A 24,965-nucleotide genomic window follows, 5' to 3' on the forward strand; every position below is an offset into this window, starting at 1 on the left:
TCATTTTATAACAGGTAGATAGTTAAGAGCTTAGGCGGCTTCAGTGGCAGGCACCTAGTGCCCCCCAGAATTCGGCGCCCGGGTGCCCTGCACCGCTTCTGCCCATGGGTAAAGAAGGCCCTGTATCTCCTTGCAATTGATGGCGGCCTGTCCCTGGCGACAGGACTGTAGTCCAACCCTCTGGTTCTCCCTCTGCTCCACCGATTGGCCAGCTCCTCTGATACAATGGGAACCTCACTCTGCAGAGGCAGAGCAGAGACAGGCACATCTACCTGTCTGGCTGGGATGTCTGGCTGCCCTGGGGCAACCCCTGGCCTCCAAGGCTAGGGCTATCTCCAACCCTCATCTCAGGGTTCTATTCTTCTATATCCCGGCACTCACACACCATCCTGTTTGGCACCACAGGGCCTATGACAATGCTGGACTAGATGGGTACTGAATGGTACTGAATGAATGGAAGTTCCAGTCACATGTTTATCATATTAGAATATTTGTCCTTTGTTATATGTAATGGAAAATTCACTAAATGCCACTTGGTGACTGTGTATGGGTACAATGATATCACATGATGATGACATGGTAGCGGTAACAATATTTTTACTGCAGTGATGTGGGGGAAGGAAGGTGACAGGAGGAAACTAATTTTTTTTTAGATACAACAGTGTGAGTTGAGATGTGACTGGTTAGCAGAATAGGCTTTCCTTATTTATAAGCTTTGGGGTTTAGGAACCAGTTTAGTTTTCATGCTCTGCTTAATAAACTCAAGATGAAATGGGAGGAGGATGGAAGGGAAAGAGAATGGAATTCACAGCTGAACTGGAGCACAACAAAGAGGATACGATTGAGAAATGTACATCTCTGTCTGAGATCACGCAGGAGCCTTTAAACAAAGCCACACATGGTGAGAAGCCTCTAGGGGACTGTAGTGGCTAGCAGTTCTGTCAGTCATCTGGGAAAAGTCCCCTACCAACCCTCTCTCATTATTGACCACTTGCTCACCTTCCATCTTTTACCACAGGGCTCAAGCTTGGACTTGAAGTGGCAGAGAAGAACAAAGAAGAGCATGTGAGGGATGTAGGATGGGTTGTGAGAAAGCAGGTGGGTTGCTCTGAATAGGCTGAAAGTGGGTTCTTCCTAGGTGGCTGCAGCAGTCACTAGCTGTCACAGGCACCCGGAGGCTTCTCATCATGTGAAATCTTATTCATTGACTCCTGTATGAACTGGAAAGAATAGCATAAATGAATGAGTGTGCCTTTAATTTTTTCCATTGTCTCATTTTTCAGCAGAGTCTGAAAAATGTAAGCTTTGCTCTTTCCTCTCCCAGTGACAAGAAGGTATTTCTCATTGAAATTCCCGAAGCAATCAGCAAAATGAAGAGAATGTGTACTACCACCTGTTTATATTATTATCACCTAAAGAATAACTTTGCAACTTTGCTCCTGGATAGGATTTCTCTCTTTCATAGTTGCAGTGTGATGTTTCCATTCTGTCAGCCTTGCAAAACTGCAAATGACAATCTCTCTCTCTCTCTCTCTCTCTCTCTATATATATATATGTATATATAATGCAATGAGACACAGGGGCATCTTACTTGCCAGCTGACATACAAAAGGAGGAAAAGAAAGGTTTTGTGATCATTTTCTTTCACAAATCACAGCCTACTACCATTTGAATCAAAGGAGCTGAAAGAAATTAGCCACTAGAGGGAGAGATCACCGCAAACATTTACTTAGTTCTGTTAGCATCCAGATGGCGGCAGTGGTGCATAGAAGGCACATTTTAAATGCAAGAGTGGAGAATTTTAACGACAAAAAGTCACTTGGGACAGATTTAACAAAGTTTCAAACCTAGTACTAGCTTAATAACATCAATTACAAAAGTGAAAAGAAGGGTTCACACTTCACAATGAGAGTTGGTTTGGGGATTGGGGGGTGGATTTCAAACTTGAAGTCTGTAGGCTGAAAAGATAGATTTAGAGAGAAGGATGCACATAATTTGTTATCACACAGTGATAAGTTGAACTAACTTCTCAAGCTGAAAGGCATTGTGTCAGATGACATGAAAGTTCTTTCTGTGGTGTTTGATGTGGATTGTCTCATTTCAGACAAGCAAGAAATTACTTGACATTGCAGCTGTGAATATAATACACAAACTCAGCTCAGAATGAGGCAGCATAAGTGGATGCCAATCATTTAAAATTAATATACAGAATTATAGAAAAGCCAACATCTTCTAAGTAAGGATTGTCATATTTAATCGACAGAGGTATTTGCACACTGTGGATTGTGGAGTTCACCTTTGACCTCTAGGCATTTTCACTTTATCACTACTTTTCAAATAGACATATAATTTTAACATAGTTGTGGTATGTATGTCTATCTGTCAGTCAGTTAGTCAGTCAGTTTGTCTATCACCCAATTGCAAATCTGCTGCCTTTTCTCTTGATTGCTACTGTCAGTTGCATACAATTCCCAATGTCATAAAAAGTTGTGATACTGTTAGATTAAAAAATGCTTAAATTCAGGAAATCTTAACTGTAGACTAGGCATGCCCATAAAATCCCAGCTCTTGGTTATACCAGTCAAACGATCCTCAAACCTTAACCCATTAATTGCCATTGTTTGATTTATTTCCCCCAGAAGCAAATGATTTTTTTCTATCCTTGACTTGCTGTCAAGCTGTTGATTGGCTCATTGAGGCAGGGATTTAGACTTGGGCAGTGACACTGGAGGAGAAGAATTTTAACCCCCCTCCCACCCACATATTTCACCCCAGAAATAAATTTCTGTCCCAAGCTGCTGTTTCCCCTGGGAAGAACACACAAGGTGGAGCTAGGGGTGCACACATCAGGCAGGGGATCAAAACCATGACCCCAGTCTAAACTGCCTCTTCTGGCAACTGTTATTAGCACTTCTAATTGATTTTAATTTTTAAGTGTAGAAATCTGATCATGGAACTCCCAGTGTCATGTCCAGTTTGGTCCCAAGAAACAGAACATATTCACATATTGTATTTGTTCGGCATTTATTTGGTTGGTTAAACAACAACAACAATAATCGAGGAGAGTACCCATTGATTATTGGTGTTTTGGGGTGCATGTATATACTTTTTCTGTTGTTGAGGTTGCAAAATAATAGCCTTTTCTTTCATGAGATCATTCTGTCATTTTATTTCCATGCAAAAACCAAAAGGGAACAAAAGAAACAAAATTCAACAGCAAATACGACGTCAGCTTTTCATTCTTTTTCGTTTCTGCACGGCTATGGGGAATGATTGCCTCTGCCCCTCAAGTATTTAAATTCCATAGAATCAACAAGCAAATATGAAAAGCCTAAGGAATATGCTTACGCTAATTTAAGACCTTGGGGATTAGGACATTTTTAGCACTAAGTGTTTAGTGAATTTAGCAAATCTCTAGCCAATTGCCTTCAACACTTCCAACCCTTCTCCCTCCAAAGACTGCGTTGTTATTTATCTATTTTCAAAGACCAAAATAGGTTGCTGAAAAAGCCCCCCCGGCTTTCAAACAGCATAAGAACACAAGACAAGGTATCTGGATCAGGCCAATGGATCATCTAGTCCAGACTCCTATTCTCACAGTGGTTGACCAGATGCCTGTGATTCTCTGCAACTGGTTTTGAGAGGCATACTGCTTCTGACAATGGAGGTAGATAGAATCATAGAACTGAAGAGTTGGAAGGGACCCTGTGGATCATCTAGTCCAACGCCCTGCAATGCAGGAATATGCAGTTGTCCCATATGGGGATCAAACCTGCAACCTGGGTATTATCAAGGCTATGTAAGAGCACAACATTTTACAGGCACTAGCTCCAGTGTAATAATGCTCCCTCGACTCTTTAATACATGCACCCAAAATTTAATGACCTACTTAAGCAGGGGGGAAATAAAGAAACTGAAAATAAAGGAAAGTTTTGAGTTTTTCATCTTTTACACACCCACTTGGAAACATGTTGCATTTTCTGAACATTGTGTAGGCTACTGCAAATGGTTGGCGTTACACATACATAATGTACTTCAACATTGTTTTAGTTATTTTTATCAAAATAATTGTTGGCAATTTTTTTTGAGAAGCAGCATATTTAATCTGGATGGACAAAATTAGCATGAAATCTCTCACTCTTTAATGTCACTAGTAGAACAGAGCTATTTTTTAAAAGGGGAAAGAAAACGAAATGTAGTGAAACAACTTTCTTTGTATGCCTGCCATTTTTAGAGCAACCTCAGGTTTGTTTGCCTTTAATAGAAATAAGAACAGCAATAATAATAATAATAATAATAATAATAATAATAATAATACAGGTGATAGCTATAAGTGCAGTTTGTTGCAGCCTAGATCAGGTTGTGCTATCAAATGATGGAAATAGAAAAACTGGACTGTAATTTATAGAGGCTTGTTGTTGTTGTTTAGTCGTTTAGTCGTGTCCGACTCTTTGTGACCCCATGGACCAGAGCACGCCAGGCACTTCTGTCTTCTACTGCCTCCCGCAGTTTGGTCAAACTCATGCTGGTAGCTTTGAGAACATTATCCAACCATCTCGTCCTCTGTCGTCCCCTTCTCCCTGTGCCCTCCATCTTTCCCAACATCAGGGTCTTTTCCAGGGAGTCTTCTCTTCTCATGAGGTGGCCAAAGTATTGGAGCCTCGGCTTCAGGATCTGTCCTTACAGTGAGCACTCAGGGCTGATTTCCTTAAGAATGGATAGGTTTGATCTTCTTGTAGTCCATGGGACTCTCAAGAGTCTCCTCCAGCACCATAATTCAAAAGCATCAATTCTTCGGTGATCAGCCTTCTTTATGGCCTAGCTCTCACTTCCATACATCACTACTGGGAAAACCATAGCTTTTACTATACGGACCTTTGTTGGGAAGGTGATGTTTCTACTTTTTAAGATGCTGTCTAGGTTTGTCATTATAGAGGCTAGAGGATGCTATTTGCAAATTTCCGCAGTGTCAGAAAAGTTTGCTTATTTGGGGGGGGGCTGAAGAGAGTGAGGGAGGAGCACTTCCTCTTTCTCTCTCTTGTTGGATGATACCCACAATGGCCAAAACATTCCCTTCTTAGAAACATAAGCCTCTTTGTACTCCCACCCACCAGGCAATGTATGTAATGTGTCCTAAAGCAGAGAGTTTGAAGGAATTTGTCAAAACATAGGAGCAACTCCATGTTACATTATTTGTAAGGAATACAATGTGGAAAGGGCCATAACTCAGAGGCAGAACACATGCTTTGTCTACAAAAATCCCAAATGGAATCCCAAGCATCTTCAAGAAGGGTTGAGAAAGACACCATCTGAGACCCTAGAAAGCAGCTGCTAGATGGACCAATGAGTGCATTATAGGAATAGATTTGTGAGCACACAGTCTACCATAGACCTTAGCCTGACCCAGCCACTGCATATCAAAAACACATGTCCTGTTTCTCTCTCTTTTCTCCAGTAACAAGTGGTGCCTGAATCAATTCCCCTTGCATATGACCCTTCTAATGTCATTTGGTCATTAGCAGCCAAACTGTGTGTTGGGCACCAGCCTTTGTGTCTTATGATGATGCAGGATTGCTGGATTGCTGTACAGCACATAATAATATGTGAACTATAACAGTAGTTATCTTATATTGCCCTCTGTTGTATTCCCGAGCTCTTTGCATGCATGTCACTCTTTAGAAAAGATAAAATATGAAGGCCGGATCTTCTAAAAGTTAACTTTTGTGCCCTAAAGCAGAGTATTTGTACTATTACTCATCTATTAAGAAATATAGCAACTATGCAAAGGTGTATTTGTCTCAGTATTAGCTTACAGATGGATTTCAACATCCGGATTTGGGGATCAATATTTGAATAGGGATGTAAAAATTCAGAAATAAAAACTTATGATTTAGAAGACAAAGCCTGTATCTACTTATGCAAATATTCATTTCAACTGTAGTAATTGGGATATGCAAATAGGCAATCAAATTGATACAGACTTATCTGAGTTTAGGAATGGGTGAAACTGCAAAATATGATATACTATTTCTCCAACAGTTGTTTTCCTGCATCATTTTAAGCAGTGCTTTTTTCTGGGGGGACACAGGGGGGTGCATACCCCTAAACATTTTGTGAATGTTTGGTCTCATTGAGGGGCAGTATTTCAATACGAGTTGGAAAATGAGAGTACCCCTAAACATTTTTTTCAGAAAAAAGCACTGATTTTATGACATATTGATAACATTTAAAGGACTTCTTTTTAAAACAAAAGTTACACAAACAATGCTTTCTCTATTTAAAAAAACAAAACAAAAAACACCAAATTCCTTGGTTTTCCAAATCCAATGAAAAAGCTAAATAGAGCAAAACTTTCATTTGATTTTAAAATGGCTGCCTTACAGATTTCTAGAATACTTTTACACCATTCATAAATGAATCATGGTTTTTCTTTTTGGATCAGCTAAACCCACTGTGCGAAATTTCCTAAGCCTACAAGTCCCCCACGTTGTCACATGCAGGAAATTATTACAGTACATTTAATATTTGCAGTAGCCATTGATTGGTAATTGAAAAACTATCAGAAGCCTGTCTAATAATCTATTAAAGATGTTGCATGTTCCCCAAACTATCTCTGTTGGTACATCAAATGTTCCTTTTAAGGCATGTGCTACCAGCTCAAGAAGAGGAATACAGTGGTACCTCGGGTTACAGATGCTTCAGGTTACAGATGCTTCAGGTTACAGACTCCACTAACCCAGAAATACTACCTCAGGTTAAGAACTTTGCTTCAGGATGAGAACAGAAATTGCACGACGACGGCGCAGGGGCAGCGGGAGGCCCCATTAGCTAAAGTGGTACCTCAGGTTAAGAACGGACCTCCTTAATAAATTAAGTTCTTAACCTGAGGTACCACTGTATAGAAGTATATAATAATTCTTTCAAACTTGTAATAGTGGAGAGATGTTTACTATTGCCACTCTTGGAGCTCCAGCTCATGTCACCATCACAGTGTAGAAGCTGCTGCAGCATGGCTCCATCTCACACTGCAACATAAATGTCAGCAGGAACACATGAACACAGGAAGCCGACTGGTTCATCTACCTCAGTATTGTCTACTGTAACTCACAGTGGTTCTCTAGGTTTTCACGCAGGAAACAAACTCAGCCCCACCTGGAGATTCCGGGGATTGAACCTGGGACTTTTTGTATGCAAGGCAAATTCTCTACCTTTGAGCTACAACCCTTCCCCAGTAGCTTTGGGGGCCATTCCCTGCCTCCTCCCCCATCAGTGCCATGCCTCCCAGAAGCTAGAGCAGCCATGTTTTGGGACAGAGCCACATTGTGATGAACACACTCTAGGAGGTTTTGAACCTTGTTGAAGGAGCCCTGGCAGATCCTTCACCAGAGCATGCCATGTCTGGTGTGGGTTATCCTTCTTTAAGCCTTCCAAGCATGCTATGCCTAGCATAGTTACACCACACTATGCTGAGGACCAGCAGGGAGGAAGAAGAGGTTCCACCATAGTAGTATGGAGCCCAACAACAAGTAGCCCTGTTTCAAGAAGTTTTTTTTACGTTTGATGACTTCTTATGTTTTCACATTTCCTGGAAGCCGCCAAGAGTGGCTTGGGAAACCCAGCCAGATGAACAGGGTAAAAATAATAAAATTTTAATTAACAGCTGAAGGAGTACAGGATCCCCACCCTTACTGGGAATGCCTAAGTGGCTGCACTCCCAGTAGGAAGAACTCTCTGAATGCATCTGTAGGTGTGTAGGAGGGGAAAGCTGTAACCCAACACCCACTTACTTGGGAGTAAGCCCTCTTCTCAGCTGCCTTGCTGAGAATAAATGTATAGGCTTGTACTGTAAACCTTCTCAAACCAATTATCATAAAAAGAATAATGAGGGAAGCTTATAGACTTCAACCTTTATGAATTCTGGTAAGAGCCAATGTGATCCATACCTCCAGGACTAATATGTAGATTGGAGCATAATTATACACCAGCTTTCACACTTCTCAAATGTTTGAGCCATTGTAACACTGAGTTTTAGGGGTGAAAAGTAATTGAGAAATGCATAGAGGTGAGAAAACATAAAGCAAAAAAATTCTGATGATGGACATTGTGTGCAGGGTTGGCCAAGACGTTTGGGTGCCTGAAGTTGTCTCTTCCCAACCCACATTCTAAGTACAGTGCTACCTCGGGTTACAGATGCTTCAGGTTACAGACGCTTCAGATTACAGACTCACTAACCCAGAAATAGTATCTCAGGTTAAGAACTTTGCTTCAGGATGAGAACAGAAATTGCGCAGCGGCAGCGGGAGGCCCCATTAGCTAAAGAACGGACCTCCAGAACGAATTATGTTCTTAACCAGAGGTTTTGTTGTTGTTTAGTCATTAAGTCGTGTCCGACTCTTCCTGACCCCATGGACCAGAGCACACCAGGCATTCCTGTCTTCCACTGCCTCCCGCAGTTTGGTCAAACACATGCCGGTAGCTTCGAGAACACTGTCCAACCATCTTGTCCTCCGTCGTCCCCTTCTCCTTGTGCCCTCAATCTTTCCCAAAATCGGGGTCTTTTCCAGGGAGTCTTTTCTTCTCATGAGGTGGCCAAAGTATTGGAGCCTCAGCTTCATGATCTCTCCTTCCAGCAAGCATTCAGGGCTGATTTCTTTAAGAATGGATAGGTTTGATCTTCTTGCAGTCCATGGGACTCTCAAGAGTCACCTCCAGCACCATAATTCAAAAGCATCAATCCTTCGGCGATCAGCATTCTTTATTGTCCAGCTCTCACTTCCATACATCACTACTGGGAAAACCATAGCTTTCACTATACGGACCTTTGTTGGCAAGGTGATGTCTCTGCTTTTTAGGATGCTGTCTAGGTTTGTCATTGCTCTTCTCCCAAGAAGCAGGCGTCTTTTAATTTTGTGGCTGCTGTCATCATCTGCAGTGATCATGGAGCCCAAGAAAGTGAAATCTCTCACTGCCTCTCTCACTGTCTCTTCCCCTTCTATTTGCCAGGAGGTGACGGGCCCAGTGGCCATGATCTTCGTTTTTTTGATGTTGAGCTTCAGACCATATTTTGCACTCTCCTCTTTTACACTCATTAAAAGGTTCTTTAATTCCCCCTCACTTTCTGCCATCAAGGTTGTGTCATCTGCATGTCTGAGGTTGTTGATATTTCTTCCGGCAATCTTAATTCCGGCTTGGGATTCATCCAGCCCACCTTTCACATGATGAATTCTGCATATAAGTTAAATAAGCAGGGAGACAATATACAGCCTTGTCGTACTCCTTTCCCAATTAACCAGAGGTACCACTGTATAAATCTAACAAGATAGGCAATTGAATTATTTCAACAGCAAAGATGAGACACCAGCATTCCATACCTAAGAGCAGGCAGCCAGCTTAGAAGACCCCAGAGGAATGACTGGGTCACTCCAATGCTGCAGGGGGGGGTCACTTCCACCCCCAGCATTGGTCACACGAATCAGCTGCCTCACACTGCCAAATCCTGATCTTGTGGATTTCCCCTGGAGGAATGACTCATTATGCTTGCTGCCTTTGCTTAATAGTAGTGACTGCCAGGTGTCACTCAGTCGCTTAAGAATATGCTTGGGTCAATGATGCTATTATATGATGCAGTGATTAATGATGCTTATTCCCCAGAACCACCTTTCCCCTCTCTGATTCTTCTTGTACTCACAGAAGTGGTTTTTCTTCCTTTCCATTTCCCCCATTTATACACAAATTATTCACTTGGTAATTATTATTATTTTATCAAACCTTTTATTGGCATCACATACAAATATCCATAGCAAATCAATACAGAATTCCCGCCTTCCCAGTGACACAAAACGTTTGTCAAATGAAAGAGGCAAAGCAAAGCTTTTTGATCAAGTAAAGTAATCTAGGTTCTGGGCCCATTGTCTCCAATTTGGACCATAACAGCCCCCTGTCGACAGTGTCAAAAGCAGCCTTGATATCAAGGAAGGCCACATAAAGACATTCTTTATGAAGTCGTGTGTACCTAGTGGCTAAATGAGATAACACCAAACAGTTGCATAAAGTAGATCTTCCTGGCCTGAACCCTGCCTGCTCTGGACCTATGATGTTATTCTCATCAAGCCCAGTAGTTAGTTTATTTAACAGATGTTTAACATACAATTTCCCGATGTTTGACAGTAGACTTATTGGCCAATAATTATAGATTGCTGCCATGAGTTAGGTATGATACCAGATCTATCTATCATAGTGAATAGTTCCGCTAGTATCAGAGCCCACCACTCTGGCTTGGCTTTGATCAGTTCAGATGGAATAGCACCAGGGTTGGCAGCCTTTCCTGCTTTCATCTGGTCAATTAAAGTTATAACTTTGGTGATGGAGACAGGGGCCACTCACCCGCAAAAGTGAAAGTGGTATGGTCTTGACTATCAGCAGAACACAGTCATCGAAGAAAACTGCCTTAAAATGCTCTACCCATGACAAAGATGGAATCAAGATGGAGTCTGCTACAGCCGTCCTAAATTTCTTATGATCTTTCGTTAGGATGCCTGAGAGTAGCATATCCCAACATGTCTGATTTATATCTTATCTGGCTGAGCTGGTTAGTTTCCCTAAGTTGTCGAGATCTGGAGAAGTAAACAGGCAATCGAGAGCTGCCCATCTCTCTGAACTCTCTATAGATTCTCTTAACCTCGGTTTTAATTGCTACGGTTTCTTTGTTAGTCCAGTCACCAATCCCCCTCTTCTTAGGTGGCCTGTGCAAGTGTAAATGGGACAGTTCAGTTGTTAAAGTGTCAATAAGTTCCTCAAACTGAGAGACTCCAACAACAGGGAACAGTTCACCTTTCTCTACACTTGGTAATTGAGGTAAGATGATGATGATGATGATGATGATGATGATGATGATTTGCATCATTTTATAATGACAGGTGGCCAAGCAAGATCTCCATGTGACTGTTAGAAGTCACTCTGCTTTTATAAAGCTTTCAAAGTAACAATGGAAGAAATTTCATTTATGGAGTGAGAAAGATTCCTAGCCACTTAACTTTATAGTAGTGAGCTAACTATGCTTAAACCCATCAAAATAATTGGGCTTAGTATTCAGATAACTGCTTGTAAAAAAAGAAAAGATGCATTTTAAGTAGCCTAATGCAAACTGTCACAAGCAAAACTTTTAAAAGGAGAAAGCACACACAGTGAATTGAGGGTTCCCCTTAATTCTGGTTGCCGAATGAAATGGTTTCAGCAATGCCATATGGTGGTTACAAATGCACAGCCTAATCACATTTTTATTTAAGTTAAATATTTGGATTTGGGTCCATTTAGTCAATGGAACCAACTCAGTCTAAAAAATAATAAACATTTTGGTCTACGTGGTTTGTGGATTGTAAATGTTCACCTATGATTTTAAGAAAGCATTTGGTCATTAAGTCCCATTGATTTAAGAGATGAAGGAATCAATGAGACTTATTTCCAAGTGTACTAGAACAAAAATGGTATTATATTTAGTTGTGAGGTTCACACAGTCGTTTATTAATGGTTTTTACGTCTTCATTTCTAGGAACTCACCCAAGCCTGCTGTCACACACAGACCCCATCTTGTTTCTCAGCCTTTTTGGCTACAGTCTATCGACACTCAACTACTTGAGTTCAGAGGAAACAATGGTAATGATAGGCAGATTTCATATTAGAGTTAATGATCACTAACATTCTGTTGTACACAAGGCATTTCAAAATAGCAAAATCTCTAGTTCCCTGGGTTAATTAAAAAAATATACTGGCATTTTCAAAACTTTGATTTTGACAGTTGGGCCAAATAAAGAAGTAGATGCAATAAACCATCCACAGAGCTTTGATTAATGAGATTGCTGCTATTAATAATATCACTAGTCAAATGTATATACTACTGTTCCTTCAAAGCCCAAGTTAACACGACAGGCTGAATCTTTTATATTTCATATGTCAATATGTAGTAATAATGCCAGCGGATTTGTGAGTAAAATATGTCCATATAGGAAGATGCCTTGCTTTATTCGTTTAAAATTTTTAAATAAATATTTGTACAGCTCACCCTTCATCTTTACAAACAGCAGCACAGGATGCAAAACAAACAAAACCATACAATGATGATGATGACAATGATGAATAAATACCATGAGCTCTCATAAGATAAATGACTGGATTTTGAGATAAGATTATTTGGAATCACTGGCAATAAACAGGTGTTTCCCACCCACCAATGTAGGGGTGGAAAAGTGCTGATTGCCAAAATGTCTTCTTCTGTTGCTTGACTATTAAGGAAACATGACCCTGGTTTCCTTTTAACATCTAGCCACCCTAGCCACACCCCTTGCAATTGACCACATGTTTGTGGTCACTTTCCTCTTCAGCTATTTCATTTCGTAAACGGCTTGGAAAGCTCCTGGCCACAGAGATGAAAATAAGCTCACGCTTTCTGGAAACCTAACAGAGTTGGCATTAATTTCCCAACCCAAAGTATCTTTTCCTCTTCCCAGAATCAGAATCATCTATTACAGCCCTTAGATTTCACTCTCTTTCTCTCTCTCCTCTCCAGAAGGATTCCTACAGTTATCACCATTTGCAACATGGTAAGATATGGGGAGGGGACGCGGGTGGCGCTGTGGGTTAAACCACAGAGTCTAGGGCTTGCCGATCAGAAGGTCAGCGGTTCGAATCCCCGCGACGGGGTGATCTCCCGTTTCTCGGTCCCTGCTTGAGAGCCAGTGTGGTGTAGTGGTTAAGAGCGGTAGTCTCATAATCTGGGGAACCGGGTTCGTGTCTCCGCTCCTCCACATGCAGCTGCTGGGTGACCTTGGCCAGTCACACTTCTTTGAAGTCTCTCAGCCCCACTCACCTCACAGAGTATTTGTTGTGGGGGAGGAAGGGAAAGGAGAATGTTAGCCGCTTTGAGACTCCTTAAAGGGAGTGAAAGGCGGGATATCAAATCCAAACTACTACTACTCTTCTTCTTCTTCTTCTTCTTCTTCTTCTTCTTCTTCTTCTTCTTCTTCTTCTTCTTCTTCTTCTTCTTCTTCTCCTGCCAACCTAGCACTTCGAAAACACATCAAAGTGCAAGTAGATAAATAGGTACCTCTCCGGCGGGAAGGTAAACAGCATTTCTGTGCGCTGCTCTGGTTCGCCAGAAGCGGCTTAGTCATGCTGGCCAGCTCCTTCGATCAATAAAGCGAGATGAGCGCCACAACCCCAGAGTTGGCCACTACTGGACCTAATGGTCAAGGGTCCTAATAGTCAGGTAAAGGTCATTTACCTTTAAGGTATGGGGAGAGTTTTTCACATCCCTAAATGTGTACATGAGGCTGGTGACCTCTTTCACATGGATGCAATGGCCCCTTGTGAGAAGATAAATAAGGAAGAGGAAGTAAGGAAACTTCTTATTCTTATTATCAGAAGTTCAGTAGAGAGTCCTATAACTTGCAACACAGGGGCAAACAACACAGTGTCAAACTATTAGCTGCAGAGGTGCCAGCTTGCAAGGGTGATGGGGTGGCAACGCCGTGCCTGTGATGTCACACATCCCGATGTCACGCACATCAGGACATTGGGAGGAGCCAGGGGCAGAGTCAAACATGGCAGCCACATGGTATCAATGGCTGGCAGCTCCTCCTTCACCTTGGCCTGGCATTGCCACTGGCGGGAGGCAGTTTCAACCCTCCTTCCCATCTGTGACAGGAGGAGGATGAGAAGGAGCTGGCCACTGGAGCCATGCCATGCTCAGCTCCGCACTTCACCTCCATGCTTTCAAACGTTGGGCAGGCTGGCTCCCACCCCAGAAATATTGGGAGCCCCGAAGGGCTCAGTCCTCAGGCTCCTGATTAGCTGTCATTGACAATGTCCTGGCTTAATGAAAACATGTTTTCTGTAAAAGGAACACAGGACACTGGATGAATGAGAAGCAGGTGAGACTCAATTTAAAACCAAACCCAAAACCTGCTGCAGTACTTATTTCAGAAGCCTTTCAGGATGAAATCATTTTGCCGTGGTGCTCTTATCAGAACAATGCTTTTAGAATGGAATGAATTTTCATTTCATATGTTTCCTTGTAAAATGCTCGGTCCTTTCCCTCTTTAAACATGCTTATCTAGTAGTGATAAGATATGCAAATATCCCAGCAGAAATCAGTCAAATTGTGGGAAGGAATGCGTCACCCCAAACACAAGTATTTATTTGCTTTGTAAATGAAGAGAGACATTCAGGGTAAGGGATGGTTTCAAATAAAACTCCACTCCCTTCTTTAACACTGCAATTTTAATAAACTGAACAGGTTCGTGATATATGCAAAAACAACAAGGAGACTTGTGGCACCTCAAAGATGCAAGATACATGAATCAATGTATGAGCATCTGCAGACTACAATCTACTTCATCAGATACGTGAAATTTTACTCTGAGTTGCAAGTATATGCAGACTTCTTTGGGTGGGGAGTTGTAAACAGTGAGCTGTCAAAAAACAACAACCCCAAAACGGCCCTGGAATAATTTTATAAGCTCCTTCAAATACTTTATTGGAGGGGCCAAATAGACCGTAATACCTAGGAGTTGGCTCCTACGATGAGCATTACGCTAATTGTATTGAAATAGAAGATGCAGATTTGTTGTCATCTTCAAGCTCATGAAACATTTACATTGCAACCTGTAGCGCTGGGTATGTTGCCTGTCCCTGGATCTCTCTGGCCTCTTTTCCCCGACTGTTTTTGCATCTTCTGTTACTAAGTTATCCTTAGAGAGGGTTGGCTTTCAGAGCAGATGCCTAATGTGTCAAAATCTTCCCTTTCCTGCCATGAGTGATGTTAAAGTGTTCTGAACATGTCTCCACAGCACAGCTTCTTCCTCTCATAATCTGCTGGCTGGTATTCCAAGAGTCAGCCCAAGTTCATTAGCCTCTGACATGCAAATTACCAATCAATGTGTGTTGTGGAGCGGCGGGGGGGGGGGGGAACACGCAACACAGCAGAATTTTTTTTTAAAAGTACAGTGTTTTGGTTTGTTGTTTTTTTAAAAAAAGTTTTGAAGTTATTATAAACTAGCTAGGAAAACCAGACTGGCCTCAACTTTTAAATTTCTCCCTGCCCTAATCTTTCAGCTGGGAAGAAAATACATAAATAAATAACTGTTGGGTCAAATTTATTTTATTCTCCATCTCACAAAGGCAAATGAGATTTGGCTCAAGAGAAAATGTGCAAAAGAAGGTTCATGACTCCCAATATGTTTGCTTGCTTTGGTGTGAAGGGTTAAGTAAAATAATAATGATAACAATGTTGAAATTTTCTCAAGTGGATTGACATTCTTCAACTGGGATTGCCGCTAGCTGCACAGCAAGCCTAATATTCAAATACCACATTCCACCTTGTACATAAAGAAAAGCATCCTAGTGGGATAATAATTCTTTAGCAATCAATTGATTGCACATAGTTGCTGTTTTTCCAGGTATGCGCCTCTTTAAGTAGATTGCAAAATAAGCAAATAATAGCCTTCATACATACAGATTATGTGCATTTTCAAGAAAACATGGACACTGAGACAGTTTAGTGCTGGCTTTGGATTCACAGGATAAGATATGGCAAATAAAATATCCCCAAATGGACAATTACTCAGGAAGGCTCTTATGAATGAGTTACAACGAGTCCACACTGCCATTGATTGTATGCACAACTACTGGAACAGACCCGACCTGCAACAGACCAGACCTGCACAATCTTTTAGCCACCAAGGCAAACACAGCCCACCAGTGGAGACTTCATCTTTGCATTACCACACAAGACATTTATCGAGCCTATGACGGACCTCAATCAGAGGCGCCAACTTAAGAGGGTGATTCGGGGGCCAACATCACACATGTGATGTTGCACGCTCCGACATTGTGCATGTGGCGTCAGGACGTTGGGAGAAGCTGGGCTGGAGCAGAACACAGTGGCCATTCAGCTTCAATGGCCAGCAGCTCCTCTTCTGCCACCTCCTCACATCATCACCGGTGGGGAACTGATTCAACCTTTCTTCCCCTCTGCAGCAGGATGAGGAGGAGCTGGCCAATGGAACTGCACCACACTCGGTTTCATGCTTCACCACCATGCTTTTTTGACATGGAAGAGGTGACCCTCATCCTAAAAATATGGGGGGGCAAAAGTGCTTAGCCCCCAGATGCTGGCACCCCTGACATCAGCATATGGTTAGTTGGACTCTTCTTGGCATAGAAAATCACAAGTTGTAGAGAACTGAAACAGACCGAAATACCTCTGCCAAACTAGCTTGGTTAAATACAACCTGCATTTGAGATTCATACAGGATGGGGGGGGGGAGAGGAAGGAAGGAAGGAAGGAAGGAAGGAAGGAAGACACAGTCAGCAACAGATCTGTGTTCCAAGAGAAAGTGATTAGGTAGGTTTCTTTATTTAATAATATAATGCCCCCTGCTATGCAGGCATCTCCAGACAGTGCACAACAAATAATACAATATTATACAAACAAACAAACCCCACAACCCAACTGTAATCATCAACTACAATAAATATCAAACATGCAGTCAAAAAATCTTTAAAGTTCTACAGTGGCAGTGATCAATAATCAGTAAAAGCCAAAGTGAGCAATTTTTTCCAGCATGTGCTGAAATTGCACTAATGTTGATTATTCCTGGGGTAACACTATTCCAGGGTGTGGGTGCTATCACAGCAAAGGTTACTGGGTTTCGCCTCATATCCCTTCACACTTTAATGGGGAAAACCCCTGAGTTCTCTTGATAGCAGCTCTGATGCAATTTTGTGATTTCTATCAGAAACTGATACAAATGGAGCCCTTATATAAGGAAAACATAATATTTCCAGATATTGTGCATTCAGTTTCTTTGTTTCCTTTATTTTAAGAACTGAAGAAACCAGACTTTTATCCCAGTACTTTCTTTCAGTATATTTCTTTCAGTCTATTTATTTAGCTGATGAGAATTTCTGATAGGAATCACATGATGGCATCAGAACCACTGTAAAGAGAAGTCAGGCTCTCTCTCCCCCACCCCACCCACATTAAAGAGTGAGGGACATGAAATGAAACCCACTAGGTTTGTTTTTAATTATAAGTACCTGCATGCATGAGTAGCTGTCATAACTTCAAAGAAAATTCATGGCTGTGAAATAGGTTGCAGGAGTTTACCTTGAGGGTATGCAAATGCTGCTGCAGGGCTTGTTTTCAAGGCAAAAGGCGATTTTTAAAATCAAATTTTATTTAGACTGTGTTACTTCTTATCCGAGAACAACACAGATGCTGGCACAATACCCAGTAAAAACTGAAATATCTTCAGTTTCATTTATCCAGGATTCTGAGTTATTCTGATTCTGTAGTGTAGTGATGGAAACCAGTGAACTGAAGCAGTCAACAGTAACTATGCAGGTTGGAAGTTTGATGGGGGGGGGAGAGACCAATGGTGAGCTTCAGATGACTTAATGACCCATGGTGAACGATACTGGAAGCCAGGCTTGAAAATAAAGGGCCCCAGAGAATTGTGAGTCCAGCCTTCAAAAACCCATGCACCAGTCAGGTCTTATACTGCACAGTTATATGGTTCCCCACCCTGGCATAGAAGGATGGTGATAATTTTACATCTAAAGCTGTATTGTGAAAAGAGCTAGATTTCCTATCAGACTCCTGTATTTAACTGGGGAGGGACAGTATAATAGTGACAGACAGGCTCATGCAAAGCTTGTCTGAGGCCTGGGGTCTTGTGAGAATAAAGTTATAAACTCAAAAAGAAAAGAAAAGAAAAAAAGCAGCTAGTCCACCTGCTGGATTAGCCTTCTGAGGTCCAGGGCAGGTACACCTCTGCAAGGGCCATTGGAAGGATCCAGGGCAGCTATTCATAGTTTGTTTGTTTGTTTGTTTGTTTGTTTCATTCATTCATTCATTCATTCATATATCACTCTTCCTCCAAAGAGCTTGAGGTGTGTTTGTGTTGATGAGCCATTTGTGTTGATGAGCCTTCATTCAGAACATCAACCCTTTGAGGAAGGTTAGATTGGGAGGCAAAAGAGACTGGAGCACCCAATAAGTTTCATTGTCAAGGGGCTGATAGGACGACCAGGTCATTCACAGGTCAGAGACGGAGACACGGGTCTAAGGTGCAGTTAGTTTCTTTTATTACAGGAAGGAAAAATACAAAGAGGCTCATAAAGGCAACCCCCTGCCATGAAGAAGTTGGTTGAACTGGCATGCAGCCCCCCTTCTTCGCTCTATAGCCCTCTGAGTCAGGGCTCCTCCCCTGTAATCCTCTTCTATGGTGAGCAGCAGGAGCCTCTCTGTGTGCCTGCGTGGGCCACTGCTCAGCAACATGTAACGTCCTTCACATTCTGAGGGTCAATGGGGCCAGAAAGCCTTCAGCAGAGAGGCTGTCCTGTTGGTGGTGTGGGAAAGATGCAGAGTCTGGCTACTGTCTGTCTTCTCTGTCAGAGCCTGCATCCAAACTGGAAACCTTACCACCCTGCTCCGTGGTAGGTCACGTACCTGCTGCTGCCTTTCTGTGATCCTTCATACTTCCTGCTTCTAGGACTTCCCAGCTTGTCCCCTCCTCCGAGGTGTGGCCGGTATCCCACCACCAGGATCTGGGATCTAAGTCGTCATCTTCTGTACCCTCTTGGGGGGCAGTCTTGGGTAAGTAGCTCTTCCCACTCTTCCTCATCCAGCCAGTCCCTGACATTCATGATTGTATCAGAGATTGACCCTAGATCTCCCCACCCACAGTCTGACACACTAAACCAAGAATGTATACGCTTTCTTGACCTGATAGCCATTGGCTACCTTGGCAAATCCTCCAGTTAGTCAGTAATGATGGGATGTGTAAAGTCCCCAGTTCCCTATCCCTGGTTCCCTATCGCTGCTGTTGACCCAACAACCAGGAAGTGATCATTAAACATACAGCAACACTGTTCTACACCATACCATTCAGTGGTGCATCATACTACAATTCAGTTTCACTTGGCATCAGAGTACAGGGTAATTTCCTCCATATCAATTAATTCTGTCATGGGCTGAATTCTCCCCCACAGGTACATTTTGCATGCCAGGGTTTTTCACCTGCATGCACATGATTAGAACTGATCAGCATCTGGACATTGTTACTTAAAAGGGAATGAAACAGATCTGTTGCAGATGTTTTCATTTAACATTTGAGAACCTTCTGTGGGACTAGAAGATTTAATTTTCTGGTCATCTGTCTTTTTAATAATGAGTATGTTACATTACTGAATATATTCTGCCTCCTGTACTACTGCTCCTGGAAGAGACCCACAAATAAAATGGAGATTTAAATGAGTCCGGGATGTCTCCAATTGTTCAAAACAAAGGGACAGTAGACAAATTCAAAAGGTTCTCAAAATATTTGGAAAATTAAAAAAGAAAGTATATATTATGATTAGAGTACATTTATTAAGGGCAAATCAAGACAATTTTTATGTTCAAGTAGCTTTGCTTCCATTTCAGGGTCAAAACACAGCCTATGACGCAGCTAGAATAATAGATATTGATCCTGAGACTGGAGAAGGTGCCAGTTAAAACTGCAAAGCAAATTAAGTGTGTAAGGAACTGTTGCTCTAAGGAAACATTTTATTTACTTCCCTGGTTTGGGGCAATCTGAAAGGAAGTGTAGAAATGTATGGCAAATCACAGGGCATTTTTTTTCTTTTAGGTTTTAGGTTGCTCTTCCAACCATTCTGTCCATGAAAATATTTGAGCTTGTTCCTTGAATTTTGCTCTCGCTGTGAAACGTCCTCAAAGTATCAAGCTAGAGCCTAGATGGTGGACACTAGGTTGGCTTAGAAGATTCAAGGGGGAAAGACGTGATGGTGGGGCTGTTGCCACCATCTGCTACCTAAGGCAGCTCCTCACTTCGAAAAATGATAGAACTGAACCTGCCAATGACTGACTCATTCCATGTGGAATACGGCTGTGCACAGAATCCGGCCTAAGCATCAAGAACCAATTCAGGACTAAGATCCAGGTCAGGTTGCCCCTGGATCATTGAATCAGGGTGATCCAAAATGCTGGACTTGGACCTTGGATTGGATCTGGGAAGTGGGGGCATCCATAGCCCTAATAATCATTGTTGAGATTTTGATGATGTGCAAAATTCACGTCTTAAAATTCAGTAATGAATTTAATAGGAATTCTAATCCTAGAAAGTTTTATTGGCATGCCTCCTTGCAGTATCTTCAAAAACATAATGAACTGCTTTCCTATAATCTGCAGGCTGTTTCACTCAGAGCAGAATACTCAGAATTTGAGGGCTGACTGCCACATGAACTTACTTCATGGACAAGCGTTTTGCTTGAGGTGATGTGAAGTTCTAGTAGTGGTGTTTGACCTGCAGAGGCTCACATTGCCACCTGGTGATTCTTCCATCAAATGATGAGCATGCATATGTGCCCATATGAGCATATGAGCATGCATACGAGCCCAGGTTTTCTGCTATTTTGATGGCACATTTTAGACACTCAACATGCCGACACAACAAGCATGGGGAATTTAACGACATATGTGAAATATTAATTTCATTGTACAATGGCAAGATCCAGATAATGAGTCTTCAGAATCCACTCAGAATTCTCTTAAGTGGGTTTCCAGGGAATATTTTTAATGCTGCAAAATCAGTGTTCTTAATTGCTGCTCTGGAGCAGAGTCAGATTGAGGGCAGCGTGACTGGTTCTGCCACACTGGGTGCTGAGTCTAAGGGGTGCCACAGGGCATCACAACTATGATGTAGTGAATTGAGCAAAACAGAAGGCTGGTGGAGGGCTGGGATGGCATCCAAATTTTGGCCTCACATAGGGTGCTGATGAAATTTGAAAGACCAAAGTCTTCCCTTGCCTGGAGAAACCACAGATCTGCATTGTACCAAGTATGCTCTGTGCAGATTCACATTAGAAGTCCTTCCTAACTTAGCTAGAATCACTGCTGTGAATCTCAATCAGGCACACATCATTTTAAAGCCATCAGATGCCTTCCCATTCTGCCTAACAACCCATGAAGAACCTATTCTGAAACACCTTTGGAAAAGCAATCTTGATTAAAAATCTCTTACACATTTGGAAAAGAATTTCACAAGCCCTCACAAAGGACTCTGCCAGAAAAGTCCCAGCTCCCCTCTACCCTTACGTTTGAATTGCTACTAATAATAGGAACATCTCCCTTTTATAATTTTGAATATAAAAGCCATTTGCCGAGTAGGTATCAGTGGAACAATGCTGAAAGAAACAGAGTAGCATGCATAATCTAGCAGGCCATGTGATGTACATTACCTCTCCCTGGGTAATTCGTACATCTTGATTTAAATTAAAGTGACGGGCCTGACTATTATAGAGTCTTAGGCCTACTGGTTCCTTAATATAATGTGCCCATGACAATGTTGCAGCAAATTGCATAGCTCGGCATATTCAAGTTATGGACCTCTGATCAAATTCAATTTCCTCTGAAGGAAACAAGGTTTGTATTGGCGGAACAGTTTGAGGTTACAGGGCAAAACTATAGTTGAAGCCAGCCTTTCCCAACCTTGGGTCTTTAGATGTTCCTGGACTCTGCAGATATTTCTGGACTCCAACCTCTGGTAGTCCCAACTAGCACAGCCAACAGTTCACAACTCCCATCACACCTGACTGTTGGCTGTGCTGGTTGACACTACCAGAGGTTGGAGTCCAGAAACATCTGCGGAGCCACAGATTTGGGAAGGCCAATATGAGCCAATGGTACGGTCAGGAGTGGTCAAAAATTAATAGTCCACAGCTGTGATGGATACTTTGTTATCAGTGAAACTTGGTGGTTTTGCAGTTCTCCATTTTAAATGCCTCACAACATGTTCATACCAATCCTTACCCGTTTCTCTCTTTGTGAATCTCTTTACCCTACTTGCAAACAAGATTAAGTGGAATGGGAGAAATACAGTAACAAATGCCTCAGGATTTCCATTTTTAAGGCTGCAGTATGGTTACATGGAAGTAGGCTGGATGGATCTATTAATTTCAGTGTCTCTTTTTCTCATTTCCCCATTCTTAAGTTCACTTGTCCACATTTCCATGTTAGTTAGCTGTAAAAAAAAGTCCTCATGAAAATTCATGAACATTTTAACATTTCCCCCCAATAGACGCATCTGTATGCAATTTTGCCTAATACAAACAAAACTATTTTCCCTGATGTAGTGCATGTTGGCAGGCTATTTTCACAAATATATGAATACCTATATGCTATTTTCACTCAGATATCCACATGTTACCCTACTAGATGCATTTTTGTACTAAATACTTGGCTGAAGGACTGCATTGAAAAGGTCAGAGAAGCTCAAATTTCAAAGAATGGCTGCATTTTGATTCCTTGGAAAGTGTGAAATAGGTAAGTTTGCTTTTAAATGTGAACCAAATCAAATTTCTTCCCCATTCCTGGCCCAGAAGTCACGACTTCTCAGCCTCAACAAGAACAAAAATTTCTTGGATGGAAATTCAGACTGGCATTCTGAATAAGTATTCTTAAGTATTTATTTTATATTATTGGGGCGGGGGGGGGGGTTGCATACAGAAGGAGATGGGCTGTGTTGCATTTTTTTAAATAAGTATAAACTAACATTCCCACTGTATTAAGTCATTCATTTCTACCATATTTGACATAACAGAATGATGATGATGATGATGATTACTGTTTTTGTTGTGTCTCTCTGATTGTCAACAAACAAAAAATTCCAGAGGACTGGCAGAGTATCATTATGGCTACTTCCAAACAGAAAAGACTCTTTCTGAAAATGAATCACTGCAAATTTCCACTGAACCAATTTGGCAGGATGCTCCCCTAGAAAAGAACCCCAGAATCTAGATGGCAGGGGGAGGGGACAGAATATTATACATATGCAGCTGAAAAGCATGAATTATTCAGCCACATCATGAATATGTATTTGGGGATTTAAAAATATGTATTATTAACCAAGCAAATGCAGATCTGATGATTAATGAGCAAAGTGGATCAAAACCCAGTTCCCTGTACAATAAATGCCAGCCTGATGGGGAGACAGATAAACTGTGTTTAAAAGTAAATATTATTAACTGAGGAAGCTGTAGCTACACCCAAGCTATTTTTAAGCAACAGTAACTTGGGAATTGGAATTTCTTTTTAATCTTTCAACATATCTGATCCATAATTTCTATTACTCTTCTGCAATAGCCCATTTTAAACAAGACAATTGTATACATAAGGGCAATCCATCTGAAACTTCTGTAGCCTGATAATGTGAAAAATGGAAAGGCGATTTCTTTGACATTTTAATAAATCTCTCCTGGGGTTGTGATTGTGGGCATTTATGTACTTTCATTGATGGGCTAGATAGTAAGAAAAAAAATTCCCCTTATTTTCCATTTCAAAGGTGAAATATTCACATTACTTATTAATAACTAAATGCTAGGTGTGCATGGAAGACCAATGGGGCCAATCCTACCGTTGGGTAGCGTGAGATGGTCATGTTAAGATGCCATAAAGAAAAATAGCAAATTATGTGTGTGTGTGTGTGTGTGTGTGTGTGTGTGTGTGTGTGATATGATTGTAAGTTTGCTCCTAGGGAGAGAGGGTCTTGTGGGATCTTCTGCCTCAGGTGTAAAAATAATGCAGCTGGGGTTAGGGAGGATGCACTTGACTGAGGAAGGCACAATATGTGATTTTAATGTAATTTCAAAAAACAACAGAAACATGTAATTTGGTGTCAATAAGTGTGGGGCTATTTAATTTGTACGCTTTATGCATTTGGGCATGTTTAATCAACACTCAAAGCTACCAGCATGAGTTTGACCAAACTGCGGGAGGCAGTGGAAGGCAGGAGTGCCTGGCATACTCTGGTCCATGGGGTCATGAAGAGTCTGACACGACTAAACAACTAAACAGCAACAATCAGCACTCATCCTCTGCACTCTCCCTGTGCTTGGTTTCTGCTTGTGGACTTCCCATGGGCATCAGGTTGGCCACTGTGTGAACAAAGCACTGTTCCAGAAGGGCCATTGGTCTGATCCGGTGGTGATTTTCTTATGCTCTTACACATAGGAGAACATCCCATGGAACTCTGTGGGGGTTACGTATGAGTAACATACATGTAAGTCTGGATTGCAAATGCTTATGCATCTCTTTTGACCTCTCATCTAACAAAGGGGACATGGAGAGAAGGACTTAGGCAGAGGGGGAAACCAAATATAAGGCAGGGGGTTGGACCACATGATACTCGTGGTCCCTTCCAACTCTACAGTTGCATGACTCTAAGTTTAGAGTATTTAGGAAGTGGGAGAAAGGGATGCAAATAGCAGTGAGGTACAGGCTGAAAGGGGATGCGGGTGGCGCTGTGGGTTAAACCACAGAGCCTAGGACTTGCCGATCAGAAGGTCGGCAATTCAAATCCCTGCGACAGGGTGAGCTCCCGTTGCTCGGTCCCAGCTCCTGCCAACCTAGCAGTTCGAAAGCACATCAAAGTTCAAGTAGATAAAAAGGTGCCGCTCCAGCAGGAAGGTAAACGGCGTTTTCGTGCACTGCTCTGGTTTGCAAGAAGCGGCTTAGTCATGCTGGCCACATGACCCGGAAGCTGTACGCCAGCTCCCTCAGCCAATAAAATGAGATAAGTGCCGCAACCTCAGAGTCGGCCACGACTGGACCTAATGGTCAGGGGTCCCTTTACCTTTACGGGCTGAAAGAGTTGCGGTGCTAGCCAAGTTTATCATTATGCTTGCCTGGCACACTTTTAATATATTTCAGCCGTTTTCCACTCAGGAACTAAGGAAGAGAAAACATCATTGGTTCTAGTTCTAATGTTCAGAGATGAGTGCTGTTAGATATATAGCCAAAATGGAACCACACACACACATACACGAGAAAAGCACCAGCAGGTTTGGGGGGTCCCCAAGACTTGCAAAAGTACAAAATAAACTCTTCTGGGGATACCTCTGAAACAGAT

General features: G+C 42.0%; 1 protein-coding gene across 1 annotated transcript in view; it reads right to left on the minus strand.

Moving 5' to 3' along the window:
- ZNF804A (zinc finger protein 804A) overlaps positions 1–24,965 on the minus strand; it is a 196,884-nt gene that overhangs the window by 65,315 nt on the left and 106,604 nt on the right. The gene's annotated exons all lie outside the window — the stretch shown is intronic.

This window comes from Podarcis melisellensis (genome assembly GCF_964234715.1).
Source record: "Podarcis melisellensis genome assembly, chromosome: 1".
Classification (NCBI taxonomy): Eukaryota; Metazoa; Chordata; class Lepidosauria; order Squamata; family Lacertidae; genus Podarcis; species Podarcis melisellensis.